This window comes from Sus scrofa, chromosome 6 (genome assembly GCF_054392235.1).
Source record: "Sus scrofa isolate SSC_HxYL_T2T_F1_AM1 chromosome 6, Sscrofa_HxYL_maternal_Yorkshire_Landrace_v2.0, whole genome shotgun sequence".
NCBI lineage: Eukaryota > Metazoa > Chordata > Mammalia > Artiodactyla > Suidae > Sus > Sus scrofa.
Window position 1 is genome coordinate 105,610,177 of NC_139388.1, and position 13,122 is coordinate 105,623,298.

The 13,122-nt window shown below is 50.2% G+C and overlaps 2 long non-coding RNA genes across 3 annotated transcripts in view; one reads left to right on the forward strand and one right to left on the reverse strand.

The window, feature by feature from the left end:
* Nucleotides 1–13,122, forward strand: part of LOC102161139 (uncharacterized) — a 263,087-nt gene that overhangs the window by 171,991 nt on the left and 77,974 nt on the right. The window lies entirely within an intron of this gene.
* Nucleotides 10,712–13,122, reverse strand: part of LOC102164613 (uncharacterized) — a 139,319-nt gene continuing 136,908 nt past the window's right edge. The window contains exon 5 of the long non-coding RNA XR_014807659.1: nt 10,712–11,494. This is a non-coding gene — a long non-coding RNA (uncharacterized LOC102164613). The remainder of the gene's footprint in view (nt 11,495–13,122) is intronic.

The following is a 13,122-nucleotide window of genomic DNA, read 5'->3' on the forward strand; positions in this document are numbered from 1 at the left end:
CCTGCCCACCTATCCTCTCACCTGAGAGTCACCTGCTTCCTGGCCGGAAGGGAAGGTGGTGAACAGGAAAAGAGGGCAGTTTCTAACATAACCATCCCGTGTTGGTTAGTGACTCGCTCCATTTCCCAGTGGGAGCTCACACGTCTAGACGGAGTGTGTACAGCGGACTCGCAGAGTGGCCTATCGCCCGAGTCCTTGACTTTGTCCAAGAGTCACAGCAGCCAGGCCACACCCAGCAGCCCTGACAGAGGACAGGCGCCCTCTGGCTCATTTTGCTCTTAGCAGAATTCACCAGTGCCTATTTGAAGTCTCCCCTTAAGGGCACATTGTAAAGTTTAGAAAGGGAAAAAAAAACTTTACAGCCACCAGAGGTGAGGAAAAGAGATGAAGCTTCCCACCAGAGAACCCAGGGAGTGTTTGTTAAGGGTCACCTCATCTCTGACGCTGCAGGTGAACACAGACACGGAAACCTCTAGAGGTGAAAAAAGAGCTGGGGGTGGGGGGGGAGTCAGATGCTGGCTGTGTGTCCCCCAACCCGTGTCTGGCCCACCCTGTGACTGGGGACAGATCGCCAGGCAACCTGCACAGCTGGAACCCCCCGCATCTCCAAGCCCGTGGAGTTCAGCCACTGCAGCCCAGGAGCTGCCCCATAACCAGGGAGGGGTCTGCCGGGGAAAGGTCTTTTCATTCGTGTGTGTTTACTAATCCGTGGTCGGAGCAGGTCAAGGGCTTGCATCCACTTCAGCCTCTTACGTTGCTCTCCTGGGAACCAGCTGTCCCACCCACACCACTCTGGTGAATCGGCTGCTCTCCTTCACCAGGCCATTCTTACCGGCCAGACAGACCTAAGCTGAGACTACGTGATGCACTCCCAGCTGCTGGCTGGCCCCGCATTCGGTGGGCATGCTTCCTGTCACTCCTACACAGAGTCCTGCTCTGACCCCAATCTCGGGTTCCATCCATTGAATTAGCCTGTCTCCTGGTGCAGGTGTGCTACCCCACCAACCCTTTACTCCTTAATCTGCTCTCTCAAACTCTATGTCCTCTACCCTAGTCTGTGCTCTAAACTTGACCCCCATAGATACTACACTTCAAGGCCTCCCTCCTACCTCCCATGCAGGCAAATAACTTCTTTGGATTCTTCCTAAACTTCACTTCCAGACCAGTTTTTGCCTGTGTATTGAGAGTATCCCTCCTCAACGTCAATACCCTTCAGTTCCCCGAGGAAAGCAGTGTAGAAGGTCAAGAGCACAGACCAGGAAGCCAGACAGCCCAGCAGTGAATCCTAACTCTGCCACTTCCTAGCAGGCGTCTGAGGCCAATCCCGTCCCCTCTGTGTGCCTTAAAACAGTGCCTGACACGTGGTATGGGCTGCATGAGAGCTGGGTGGGGTCAGCTTGGGGAGGCAAAGGGGAATGGGATGTATCGTACCAGGTGGGTGCAGAATGATGAACTGGATTGTAGCAGGTGGGTGCAGAATCACGAGCCGAGCCTTTCACCCAGTATTTGATACCACATTCTTCACCTGGGATGCTGTCTCCTGTCCAGCCTTAACCAGATCCATCTTCCCTTCCCCACTGACCCCCCAGTATCATCTGTCCCATTATTGCCTTAGATTCAGTCCATTAAGTTTCTCCTTCCCAGCTTGTGTTTCTCCTCTGTATCTTCACTCGTCTCTGCCCAGGTCTCTCATTTGAACTTTGAGTAGCTAAGAGCTTTTTACTTAAATTTCAGAGCAGTTTATAACTAGGCTGCTTAGTTTCAGCCAGCAGGTAAAAGCTTTCGTTAAATCGCTCCTCCTTCCTGTATCCCTGTTGTCTGAAGATCCCGGAAAAGGAAAAGTTGAGAATTAGATTCTCCTAGTTACTAAAGAAGCAGAGTTGGATGTCCAAGCAACAATTTCCCTTTTCCCTACCTAGAATTGACCAATATCATTTGGACTAATTATCTACACCTATAAATTTTGTTTTCCTGAGAAAAATTCTCCTAAAGACATTAGATCATTACCCATGATTCTGGAAAGCCAAAGTGCAAAAAAAAAAAAAAAAAAAAAAAAAATCAGAAACAAAATGCAAATTGTTTTAGCATATCAGTTAATTTGCTCTCCAAGAAAAACATGGGAACGTAAGCAACAACAGCCAGCCTTTGAAAGAATAATGTGTAAGGATGGGGGTTGGGGAGCGCTACCTGGAAGTCTCCCCGTCCTGTTCAAAGTCTGAAAAGGCACTTTTGAAAGGTACTTTTCCCCCAGTAGTCTGTTATGTGGGGGATGCCTGGCTTTGTTGCAGTTGCATAGTGATGGTTCACATTTTCTGACTTACCTTCCTTCCTCCTCATCCTCCACTTTGGATGACACGGTGGAAACCACTGAAAAGAGGAGGCCAGGACATTGAGTGAAGAGCAGCTCTTCTTGGCTGGGATGGTGTATGAACGTGGGCGCAGCGGACCTGAGCTGGGGGATGGAGCCCCGCAGCGCTGTCATCCTGCAGGCTTGGAGCCCCAGTTCTTTAGCCCTGCAGTCCTCAAAGTGTGACACCATGTGTCCTAGTCAGTGACACTACTGTGTCCTAGTCAATGTGCTCGGCCTAAGCAGAGTTTGCAATGATGCCCCTGTTCAGGTTAGAACAGACTTGGACCCAGTGCAGCCCTGCCGTGTGCCTGAGAGTCTCTGTCGTGAGGACACTGGCATGGAGACACCTGGACACAGAGGGGCGGTCACCTTCTCTGTACCTCACAGTGTACTGGGGAGTCAGGGCAGGGGGGTGTCGTTGGGCCTCAGAAACTTGCTGTTTTTCATTTATTCCAGGAACATTTCGTTATTACTGTTGCTTCTATTCTGCCACCATCCAATCTGGTTCTCCCTGCTTTCTCTTTCAGATGGTTTATTAGAAGCTCTGCAGAATGTTTCTAAATATTACCCGTTACTACAGGAGGGGTTTGGAGGCTGTGTTGACGGTTCACCTGGGCCAGTCCTCTCCACACACGGGCTCTCCTATAATTCTCTTCATTTCTAACACTGCAGGCTTTTTCAATCCAAACCCAACCACACAAACACACAAATCTTAGCAGCTTGCCTTTTATAGTGGATAATAAGAGTAGGATTTGGTTGGTTTGGGTTTTGGGGTTTTTTTAATTTGCATATGGTCACCCCTGCAGCATCTGGAAGTTCCCAGGCCAGGGATTGAATCTGAGCCACAGCTGTGACCTGCACCACAGCTGCAGCAATACTAGATTGTTAACCCACTGCACTGGGCTGGGGATTGACCCAGCACCTCCGCAGCAAGCCCAGGCTCCACTGCAGTTGGATCCTTAACCCGCTGCGCCACAGTGGGAACTCCTAGGATTTGGGTGTTTTAAGCGTCTGTTGATGTTACCACCTTCCTTGCTCCAGTGCATTCACAGTGATCCAGCGATCCTGTGACTGAATAATCCATCTGCTTTCAATCCTCTAGGCATAACCTCATTCTCTTGACTCCCAAGTATCTTCAAGTGGAAGGTAGCCTTGCAGAGAAAATTGATCCCAAATGCAGTTATTTTCAGCAGAGGTGTAAAGCAGGGTTTTGTATACAATATCACTTGAGAAGGAGGCTTCGCTTGTCACTACAGGGTCCCTTTCATGTAGGAAATGAACCTTAATTACATCAGACTGTCTCCCTTTGGTACAAGCAACTCCAGGCTCCTCTAACGAAGTCTGTCACCTTTTCTTGCTGAATTTCTGATGCGAAAGGTTTAGAGTAGTTACTTAGAAGTTAACCTGGAAATAGTTGCTTAGTAGGTACTTTTACTAATACTCATAAAACATATGATGTGTATCTTTTGTTATAATCACATAAATGGGATACAACAGTCAATGACTTAATTCCAGGAAAAAGCATACCAGCTCTTGTCGCATCCTGAACTCTCTCCATAGACATGTGATAGATGTCACAGCTTTGATCCAATCTCTTGTACTTTTTAAGAATGTACCTTCTTAAAAAACTTAAAAAAAAAATTAAGATTGTCATTTTTGCAAGATCTTATGAATGTGTAAAGTTAGCATCTAGATCAGATGTGTACCGTACACACAGTAGGACCATAAACATAGTTCTTCTGAGCTTTCATTTATCTTGGTTAGTTTTTAAAACAGTGGAGAGCATATTTTTTCCATCTGGTTTCTCAAAGCATGTGCTGGGCTGTGTGCTGGGTGTGGCCCGGTTCCTGACTAGTTCTGCTGGTGGCTCTGGTTCTGGGTTTCTGCACAGAATTCTAATTTAAGGGTGTTCATTTCAGGAGACAGAGACCCTGCTTCAGAGTAATGAACGTTCTTGCCTCCTGTGCTAACATAGCGTCAAAAACAGCCTCTGCCTGTGCCCACAGCTCGGAGGTCTGGGACGTCGGTTCTGCACACAGAACCCACCTACTTGGCAAAATAAGAGATGGCTTGAGGCCGGTATCTGGGCACATGGAACACACGTGGGAGGGCTGGGTGGCAGTCACGGGGGGTGGCCCAGCAGGTCTGCTCAAGTAGGCAGAGTGTCTCCATCTACAGGACCCTTGCTTTTTAGAAAAGGGATGAAGTGAGGAGTGTCGTGGCCACTCAGATTCCTTCCTTATCTCTCCGCCTCATTATTTGTTTTTAACTTGTGCCACATACTTATTCCAGCCTCTTAAAAGGTTGGAGGGTTTCTTTTCCTTTCCCTTTTTTTCCAACACACACACACGCACACGCACACGCACACACCCTGAGAACAGTAAAAGCTTTCTTCTCTGTTTTCTTGAATGCTAATATGCTGGAAAAGGTAGGATATGTTATCTGTGCAGATTGGCATCCAGGCCTTCGAGGGATGTGTGTTTGGGGAGAGAAGATAGACAACTGAGCTGAACAGCCTTTGAATGGTTTAGAACCGAGTTTCTGACAAGCCAGGAATCACAAGAGGAAGAGTATGTTTTAGCTCCAGAAAAAGTAGACTGTCTTAAGTGTTGGTATAACGTTTTTCTTAAAATTCTAATAATTTTAAAAGACTGAAGTCTATAAAATACCAAATTATGACAAACCTTAATATTACCCGTACCCCTTCCCATCTCCCCAGCCCCCTGTGCTCCTGTAACAACTAGTAGATGAGATGAGACCAGGAGCTCCGAGGTCCCTAAGGGTCTGAAAGGTGTGTGAGCTCCCCATCTGACCTGCATGTGCAGGGGAATTGCAGGAGGGGCTCCTCAGAATGCAAAACACGTGGGAGGTCTTATGCGGGCACAGACTCTGGGGTGGGGGGACAAGGATCAAGCCCCCTGCCCCACCTCCCGCAGCCTCTCCTGGGTGCATCCTTAAAGCTTGCTTCCTTGAAAGCAGGGTAAACATTAGGAATATGCACAACTTGTAAAAATAAGAAAATATCCCTAAGCCACTTCTGCCTTGAATTTGCCCCCAAATCAGATGTGAAAAGTGAAATGTGTTATACAAATTTCTGGGAATTCCTGTTGTGGCACAGCGGAAAAACAAATCCGACTAGGAACCATGAGGTTGGTTGCAGGTTCAATCCCTGGCTTGCTAAGGATCCAGCACTGGTTAAGGATCCAGCGCTGCCATGGGCTGTGGTGTAGGTCACAGACGCAGCTCGGATCCCACATTGCTGTGGCTATGGCGTAGGCCCGGCAGCTGTAGCACCGATTCGACCCCTAGCCTGGGAACCTCCATATGCCACGGGTGCAGCCCTAAAAAGACAAAAAATACCCAAAAAATGTATTTCTCTGTTTTTAACAAAAGGATCACAAGTAAGAGATGTGATAGACATGTGGGAGTGGGGGTGCAGTTTTAGTCCATGAGGGCAGCCTAGCTCCCGCTGGTCCTCTCTCCCAGAGCAGACCCTGCAGGACCCTCCAGAGCTGCCCTGGGCTGGAGCAGCCTCCTGGGCCAGAGCAGCCTCCTGGGCCACTTTGGGGCGGGAGCAGCTGGTCCGCAGGCGGCGGAGCACGGAGGCTCCTGGGACACGCAGATCAGGGACTGCTAGGCCCCTGGGCTGCTACCTCTAGTTCTCTCTGTGACAGTCAGCACCTCCATGAGCGAGCCTTTGGCACCATCAAGAGCGTCCATGCTCAGCTCCTGCCAGAGAAGGGATGGGCTGGACTGCCTTTCACTTCCTGGCAGGCTGAGCACCCATCCCGGTCTTTCCAAAGCCCCCAGAGCTGCTCTGATCAGGTCCACTTGGGTCCTGGATAGAATCCCTGGAAGCATGTGCATTTGAGATAAATCTGGCAGTATTTCCCAAGATGTGCCTGGAGACAGATGCGGCTCAGTCTCACAACACAGAGGCTTTCTTTATTAAAAAAGGGTCAACTCTGTCCCCCAAGTGCCACCTCTGCCTCCATCTTGGGATAGAAATGTAAAGGCAGTGACAGAAAGAACCCACTCTCGAAGGATGGGAGGGAAAAAAACGGCACCAGTGTGAGGGCGCTGAGGTCAGCACGTAGCCCTGCCTGCGGCATCCCTCCTGCCAAGTCGATGTCTCAGACCATTGCACTGTCTGTAACAGGGCTCATCACCGCCCCTGAGAAGTCATGGGGGGGGAGGTAAATAAAAATAAAGAGTACAAGCTTTTTTCCTTGGTCCCCAGCTGGCCCCAAGTCTGGACTGGGGCTGGCAAAGCTCTCTGATGCCCGCTCGTCCTGGAACCTGGGTTCATTCCAGTGTGTCCTTGGTCATGCTGATGGAGCTGTCCTGCTGGCAGGCACACAGCTGTGCCCTGGGCAAGTGGCATCACCGTGAGCCTAGGAAACTGTGGAGTCCTTAAGTTTGACCTGGTTCTCTGATCAGCTTGAGCACCCACAGACCCCTTGCCTGGACAGTGTGTCCAGTGATTGAGAAGAGGGTGGTACAGGGAACAAGGAGGCAGGTCCAGCAGGGCATCACTTGTGGCATGTCTGTGGTGGGGGCATCAGCTTTCCGTGCTTCTGCTCCTTCCCACCACTGACACCTGCCTTGTCACTTGTCAGCTGTCAGCTGTGGAACACTTCCCATGTACCAGGCGCCATGCTGGTGTGTTCCAGAAGTAGCACAGAGGCTGCCATGTGAGCTTTGAAGGTTTGTGCTTATATTACTTCGCTGCCCCCCAGCCTCCAGGTGGATCAGGACTGTGCACATTAAGAGCCTGGCTGGCAGACCAGCCTGGGCTTTGGCACTGGTTTCGCTGTGCTGCCCATGTGGCAACAGGGCCCACATGCCACCCGAAGCTCAGAGGGCTCTGCATCCAAATCCATTTGCCTTTCGATGTGCTCCCATCCACCGCTGGAGTGAACATTTCTTCCCGCACAGAAGCATTTTTGTCGGTGTCACACTCTCATGTCCGTAAAGATGGCAGGGCCTTTCCATATGTCAGTTCCAACCTGACCTGGCTTGTAATTCTATAACTGCTATTGGAGGAGGCAGGGAGGTCCCAGGAAAGGGAGGCCGGCTTTGAGAAGAGCAACTCCAGTTCCTGGTCAGGCTGACATCCGTGTTCATTCAATTATGCTCTCACCTTTGCAAGTGAAGGAAGCAGTCTTTCAGAGGATTTAAAAAAAAAAAAAGACATGCTGGGTGACTGGGTTGTAGTATTCAATCAAAAGACCTTAATTAATGATGTCTCAAGCTGTGTGAAGCAGGTATTAAACTAAAAGGTCACCCTTTAGCCATCAAAAAAATATGCTGCACTAAAGTCCTTTATTAGATGACTAACATATCAAAAGTTAATATGTTTTTTCTGCATTTTTGTTAAAATGAAACCAAGCAATATCTGCTTCTTAAATATCAAGTTGAGGAGTTCGTTTCCAGCCTTTTCAGTAATGAGTATATTTGGCAAACGAGAGCCTGCAGGATGGAAACTCATTTCCTGGCACAGAGCAAGTTAGCATTTGCCACAGCACTATTTGTCTCTGCAGTGAGAGTCCTCAGACAGCTCAGCAGTCCCATCCCGTGTGAAGCATCTGTACCCCTTGGTATCACATGTCAGGTCTGTGCTACCCCATGGGGATGCAAGGCTGAATCGGAAATGATGGTCCTTGAATTGATGCTCTGCTGATGGACGCTGCAGAGTAAACAGACAGCTTCCATGTAGGGCGACAGGTGGTGAGGGTCCGATGGGATCCCATGAGGAGGCAGGACTCACCCGCCCTGGGCTGCGAGAGAGCTGTGAGCACGGAACCCAGAACCGATGGACTGACTCTAGAATTCAAGGCCCCTTAGAAGAGCGTTTGCTGCAAAAGATCAAAGGAAGGGACCAAAGCCCTGCCCTCGAGTAGAAGCAACAGGGCCAATTCCCTCCCGTGGTGGGGGCAGCATCCTGCTCTAGGAAGCGTGCATTTCTTGCCACTTCCCCTGCTTGTTCAATGACTTACTCTACCTGGGCTCAGCTGTGTTGGCAACAAACCCTTAGAAGCGCCTCTGTGGGTGAAGGCAGCCAGGCTGGGAAGCTAGGAGGCCAGCAGGGGCAGCAGGAGAAGCCCCTGGGGCCCCAGACATGGGGGCAGCCCCCATGGTGGGGAGAGGGGGCTTCATTCCAAGGGTGGGGCTGGGTAGAGGGACAGAGACGTGCAGGGAAGACACTGAGACTCGGTGTCTAGCACGGGGTGGACACAGCACGGGTGCTGCTGAGGGGGCAGCAGAGAGGCAGGGTAAGAGCCAGATGCTGCCTGATAGGGTGGCCGAGAGGGGCCTGCAGGAGGAACACAGGGGAGGGAGGTCTGGGGTGGCGGACGTGAGCTGGGCACTGCTGTTCACAGAACGAGGGATCGTGGCGGTGGAGGGTGGTTAATGGGTTCTGAGCAGAATGGCAAAACCCAAAAGTAAGACCTCCAAGGAGGCCTGGCCTCTCCATGACTGCCTGGAAAATGGTAATGAAATTTAACCAAATATATCCAAAATACCATTTCAGCATGTAGATCAAGATGTAAATAGTTATTGAGGAAATATTTTACAGTCTTTACTTTTGTATAGAGTCATCAAAATCCAGGCCATAGTTTGTACTCACAGCACCTCTGGGTTTGCACTGAGTTCCCACTGCTCAGGCAGCCGAAGCCTGGCAGGGCAGGTGGTGTCTGTGTTGGACAGGGCACAGGTACAGACAGGTGTGGGCCATGCAGGGCCTTTCTCCCACCTGTGATTCTCTGCATTCGAAATGTCTGGGAGGACCACGCAGGCCCAGAAAGTTGTTGGGGCTCCTCTGTTCTGTTTGTCACCTCAGTTTTGAGGAACAGATGGAAATGAGGGGGGTCTGACAGAGTCCTGCAGCACAGGAGTGACGGCTCCACGCACACCAAGTTCAAAGACCTTAAACAGGTGATGGGGGGGGCGAAGAAGGGGCTGCCAAGTGCGGAGCCCATCTGACCCTCCCTGCTGCCCTGCAGACGTCACTTGGGGAGAGAAACGCCCTACAGATGGAGTGGCCCAGTAAACTGGGGAAGGTGGGGCCATCTCAGATCTTACAGCAGGTGAGACGAGTCACAGAACTGGGTGTGGGGACCAGCTGCAGTTGTATTTTTTATTTCCTCCTCTTTGGATCAGTAAGCAGGTGGAATTGCTGCCCCTTCCCTGAAGAGGGTGCGTGTGCAATGGCCTCTGTGTTTAGCGGGATTAAAAATAACTCAGGGCCCGGCTTCTAGTTCCCGATGTTGACTCACTTGCGTCAGGTTTGGGGTGTGAGCCTTTGTGAGGAGACGGCCGTATCTGTACAGAGCATTTCCAGAGATGATGGTTTTCCTCTGTGGGGGAAGAGCAGAGGTGGGAAGGATGAGGAGAGGGGCAGAGAGGAAACCAGGGACCCGCTTTCATGTAGTTTTCAGATGAATTAAAATCCGTCAGTCTCTGAAGACTCTGGAATCTGGAATCACCAGGCCTCGTGGGTCTGTTTGGTCATCTCACCCCACAGGCAGCCCCTGAGTCACACACCATCCAAGGCTGGCCCGGCTGGCTGCCCGTGGACTTGGAGAAGACGGCCAGCCACTGGCTGGGGACCTCCGTTCAAAGGCGGAGAGCACTTACCATGGAGACCTGGGTGTCATCAAGGAGTCAGCTGGGTTCCAAGAAGGTCACTGCCTCTGCCGGAAAGGTAGTGACTTAGCGCTTCTGGGGGCCCAACTGTTCATTCTCTCCTCTCCAGACGCAGCTGGATGGACTCAGACCCTCTGCTGAGTCCTGCTGCTCTGGCCACGGCCTCCTGGGATCCCGGAGTGGCCGTGGGCATCCGAAAGCACTGCAGTCTCTCCAAGCACCGGGACAGAAATCATTAAACACTCCACTATATTTTTTCAGGCATACAACCCTGAAGAAATACCCAGTAAAAGAAAAACGGTAGCACCAAAATTCTTCCAACCAAACTGTTCTGCAAATGGCAGAGCACTGAGGTGACAAGCATTGCCGGCTGTTCTCTGGAAGTGGCAGCGCGTCTTAAGTGAAGGCGTAGCCTTATTTATCGTCGCTCACATCCATGTTAGAGGCCAAGCTGGGAACACACATACATTTCATTTTCTGATGCAAAAGGCATTTTGATGAATTAAAATGTCAGAGCCTGCAGCTGTAGGGCTCTTTCTGCAGGCTGACTCTTCTTGGCTGCCTTTCTGGGGAGCTGGGTAGGAGTCGTTGCTGTGAGGAGGAAACAGCTGGAAGCATCCAGTGTCCCTTGGCTGTCGGGGCTCCCCGGGCTGGACGCTGGGCCTGGTGGGGGACACGTGTGAGTTACCAGTTAGGAGAACTCTTCTTTCCTTTTCTTTTTTCATTGTTCTGTTATCTCAAGTTCTTTTGTTTGTTTGTTTTATTGGTGTGAAGGTCATTTACAAGGTTGTGATCATTTCTGCTGTCCAACAAAGTGACCCTGTCGTATGTAGACACACACCTGTTCTCTTTCAGGTTCTCGTCCCACAAAGATAATCACAGAATATTGGGTAAAGTTCTCCGTGCCACACAGCAAGTCCCCGTTGGCCAATGTTGCCCTCTCTTGGTGGGCTTCCTTTTCTAATCTAGAAGCCTCTGTTTATTCCCAGTGCCCCAAGATAGAACAAGCTGATCCTTTTGATGTTACAAGAATGGCTTCTAAGGACAGTGCACATCTTCATCACAGGCTCATGCTCTTTCATTTCTCAACAACAACCTAGTGACACGAATGGTGCTGGGCTTGGTAAAAAGCTAAAACCAGTGTATTCATATTCAATAAGAGAGGTATGCAAAATTTTCCGTGGAAATGCTAAAAAGTCTGATTTTTTGCACAGAATTTAAATAATACACATCACACCACATTCTAGAGCCTGTCAGGAGCCACGTAATTCCAAAGCTGGCAACTCAGCGTTCGTTCACAGCACTGTCAGTGGCAGATGGATACCTGCCCTACTCTGGCCACAGCATGTGGGTCCCCACTCCCCGGGACTCCAAGGATGACTTCAGGGACGCTGCAGTGTCATTCCAGGGCCACTGAATAGGGCCCTGGAGATCTTGAGTGCTGACCTGAACTTCAGCTTCCAAATCTGAAGCCAAAGAGAAGCCACATCTGATCTGCGGAAAGAAAACAAAGCACTTCCTTTAAGTGAAAAAGTCAAAGTCCTCAACTTGAAGAAAAAAAAAAAAATCATATGCTGAGATTGCTAAGACCTCTGGTAAGAACAAATCTCCTATCTCCAAAATTGTGAAGAAGGAAAAGAAATGAATGGTAGTTTTGCTTTCGCGGCCTCAAACTGCAGCAGTGACAGCCAAGTGCATGGTAAGTGCTCCGTTAAGATGGGAGAGGCTTTCAATTTGTACAGGCTATTTTGAGAGAGAGGGAGACTGCATTTCCAAAACTTTTATTATTATAGTATGTGTTTCATGATTGCTGTATCTTACTACTAGTTATTATTGCTGATCTCTGATTGTGCCTAATTTATAAGTTAAACTTATAGGCACGTTTGTACAGGAAAGGAACATAATCTATATAGAATTTGGCACTATCCTTGGTTTCAAGTCTAGGGGTCTTGAAATGCACCCCCGTCAATAAGGGGGGGACAGCTATCGCGTAATATTGACTGTGCACTGAACACTTATGTGCAGGAGCCGTTCTAATCCCAGCAGCTCAGTGAGGCATGAGATCTATAATTATCCCATTTTAAAGAAGAAAAACCTTGGAGTTCCCGTCGTGGTGCAGCGGAAACAAATCCAACTAGGAACCATGAGGTTGCGGGTTCGATACCTGGCCTCACTAAGCAGGTTAAGGAATTGGCATTGCCTTGAGTTATGGTGTAGGTTGCAGATGCGGCTCTGATCCCCAGTGGCAGTGGCTGTGGCGTAGGCGTAGGCGGGCGGCTACAGCTCCGATTAGACCCCTAGCCTGGGAACCTCCATATGTCGTAGGTTCGGCCCTAAAAAGACACAAAGACAAAAAAAAAAAAAAGAAAAACCTTGATACATAGGCGCGAAGGATCTCATGGGGTTGAGGGGGACCTGCCCTTCCCTGGATACCCCAGTCCTGTCTCAGCTAGACCTAAAGGTCTCCCCCCAAAACCATTAGCTGTGGAAGAAATCAGACCTGGGAAGCAGTACAAAGAAGGCAGAACCACCACGATGACACTCTCCAAAATGCATCTGCTCTCTCTTGTGCTGCCCCTGGGGACTTGGTCCTGCCTTGGGTTAATTTGGAATAAAGCTGTCCTCGGAATTTAGCGTGGCCTCTGCTCTGGAGTCTCCCCTCTCCAGCCTGCATGGGAGGTGTCTCAGGTCCAGCCCTGGCTTAGGGATGGACAGCAGGCTCCCTGCTCAGGGCCTCCCTCCCTAACCTAAATCATGTCTTTGGAGCAGGAAAACTCGGCTCCCCACTTCCCACCCCATGTTGTAACACTGGTAACAGTAACCATGCCATCCAAGGTCAGCACGTGAGTAGTCCTGACAGGCCCCCCAAGCCTCCAAATGGAGGGTTGCAGGTGCACAGGCAGGACCCTCACCCCTACCCCCACCCCAGGAGGGGATCCAACCCAGCAAGTAGCTACAGACCTCGGGCCTCTGGAGCCCCCTCCCCGTGAACTCTGCTCCACCTGCACATCTAGCCTCCACCTCCCTCCAAATAGACTGATTTGATGGGGCCACAAACCAAATTCAAAAGCAGCTGAGAGCATAAAGCCACCTGGGTCCAAGCTGGGCTCTCTCCCTGGAGT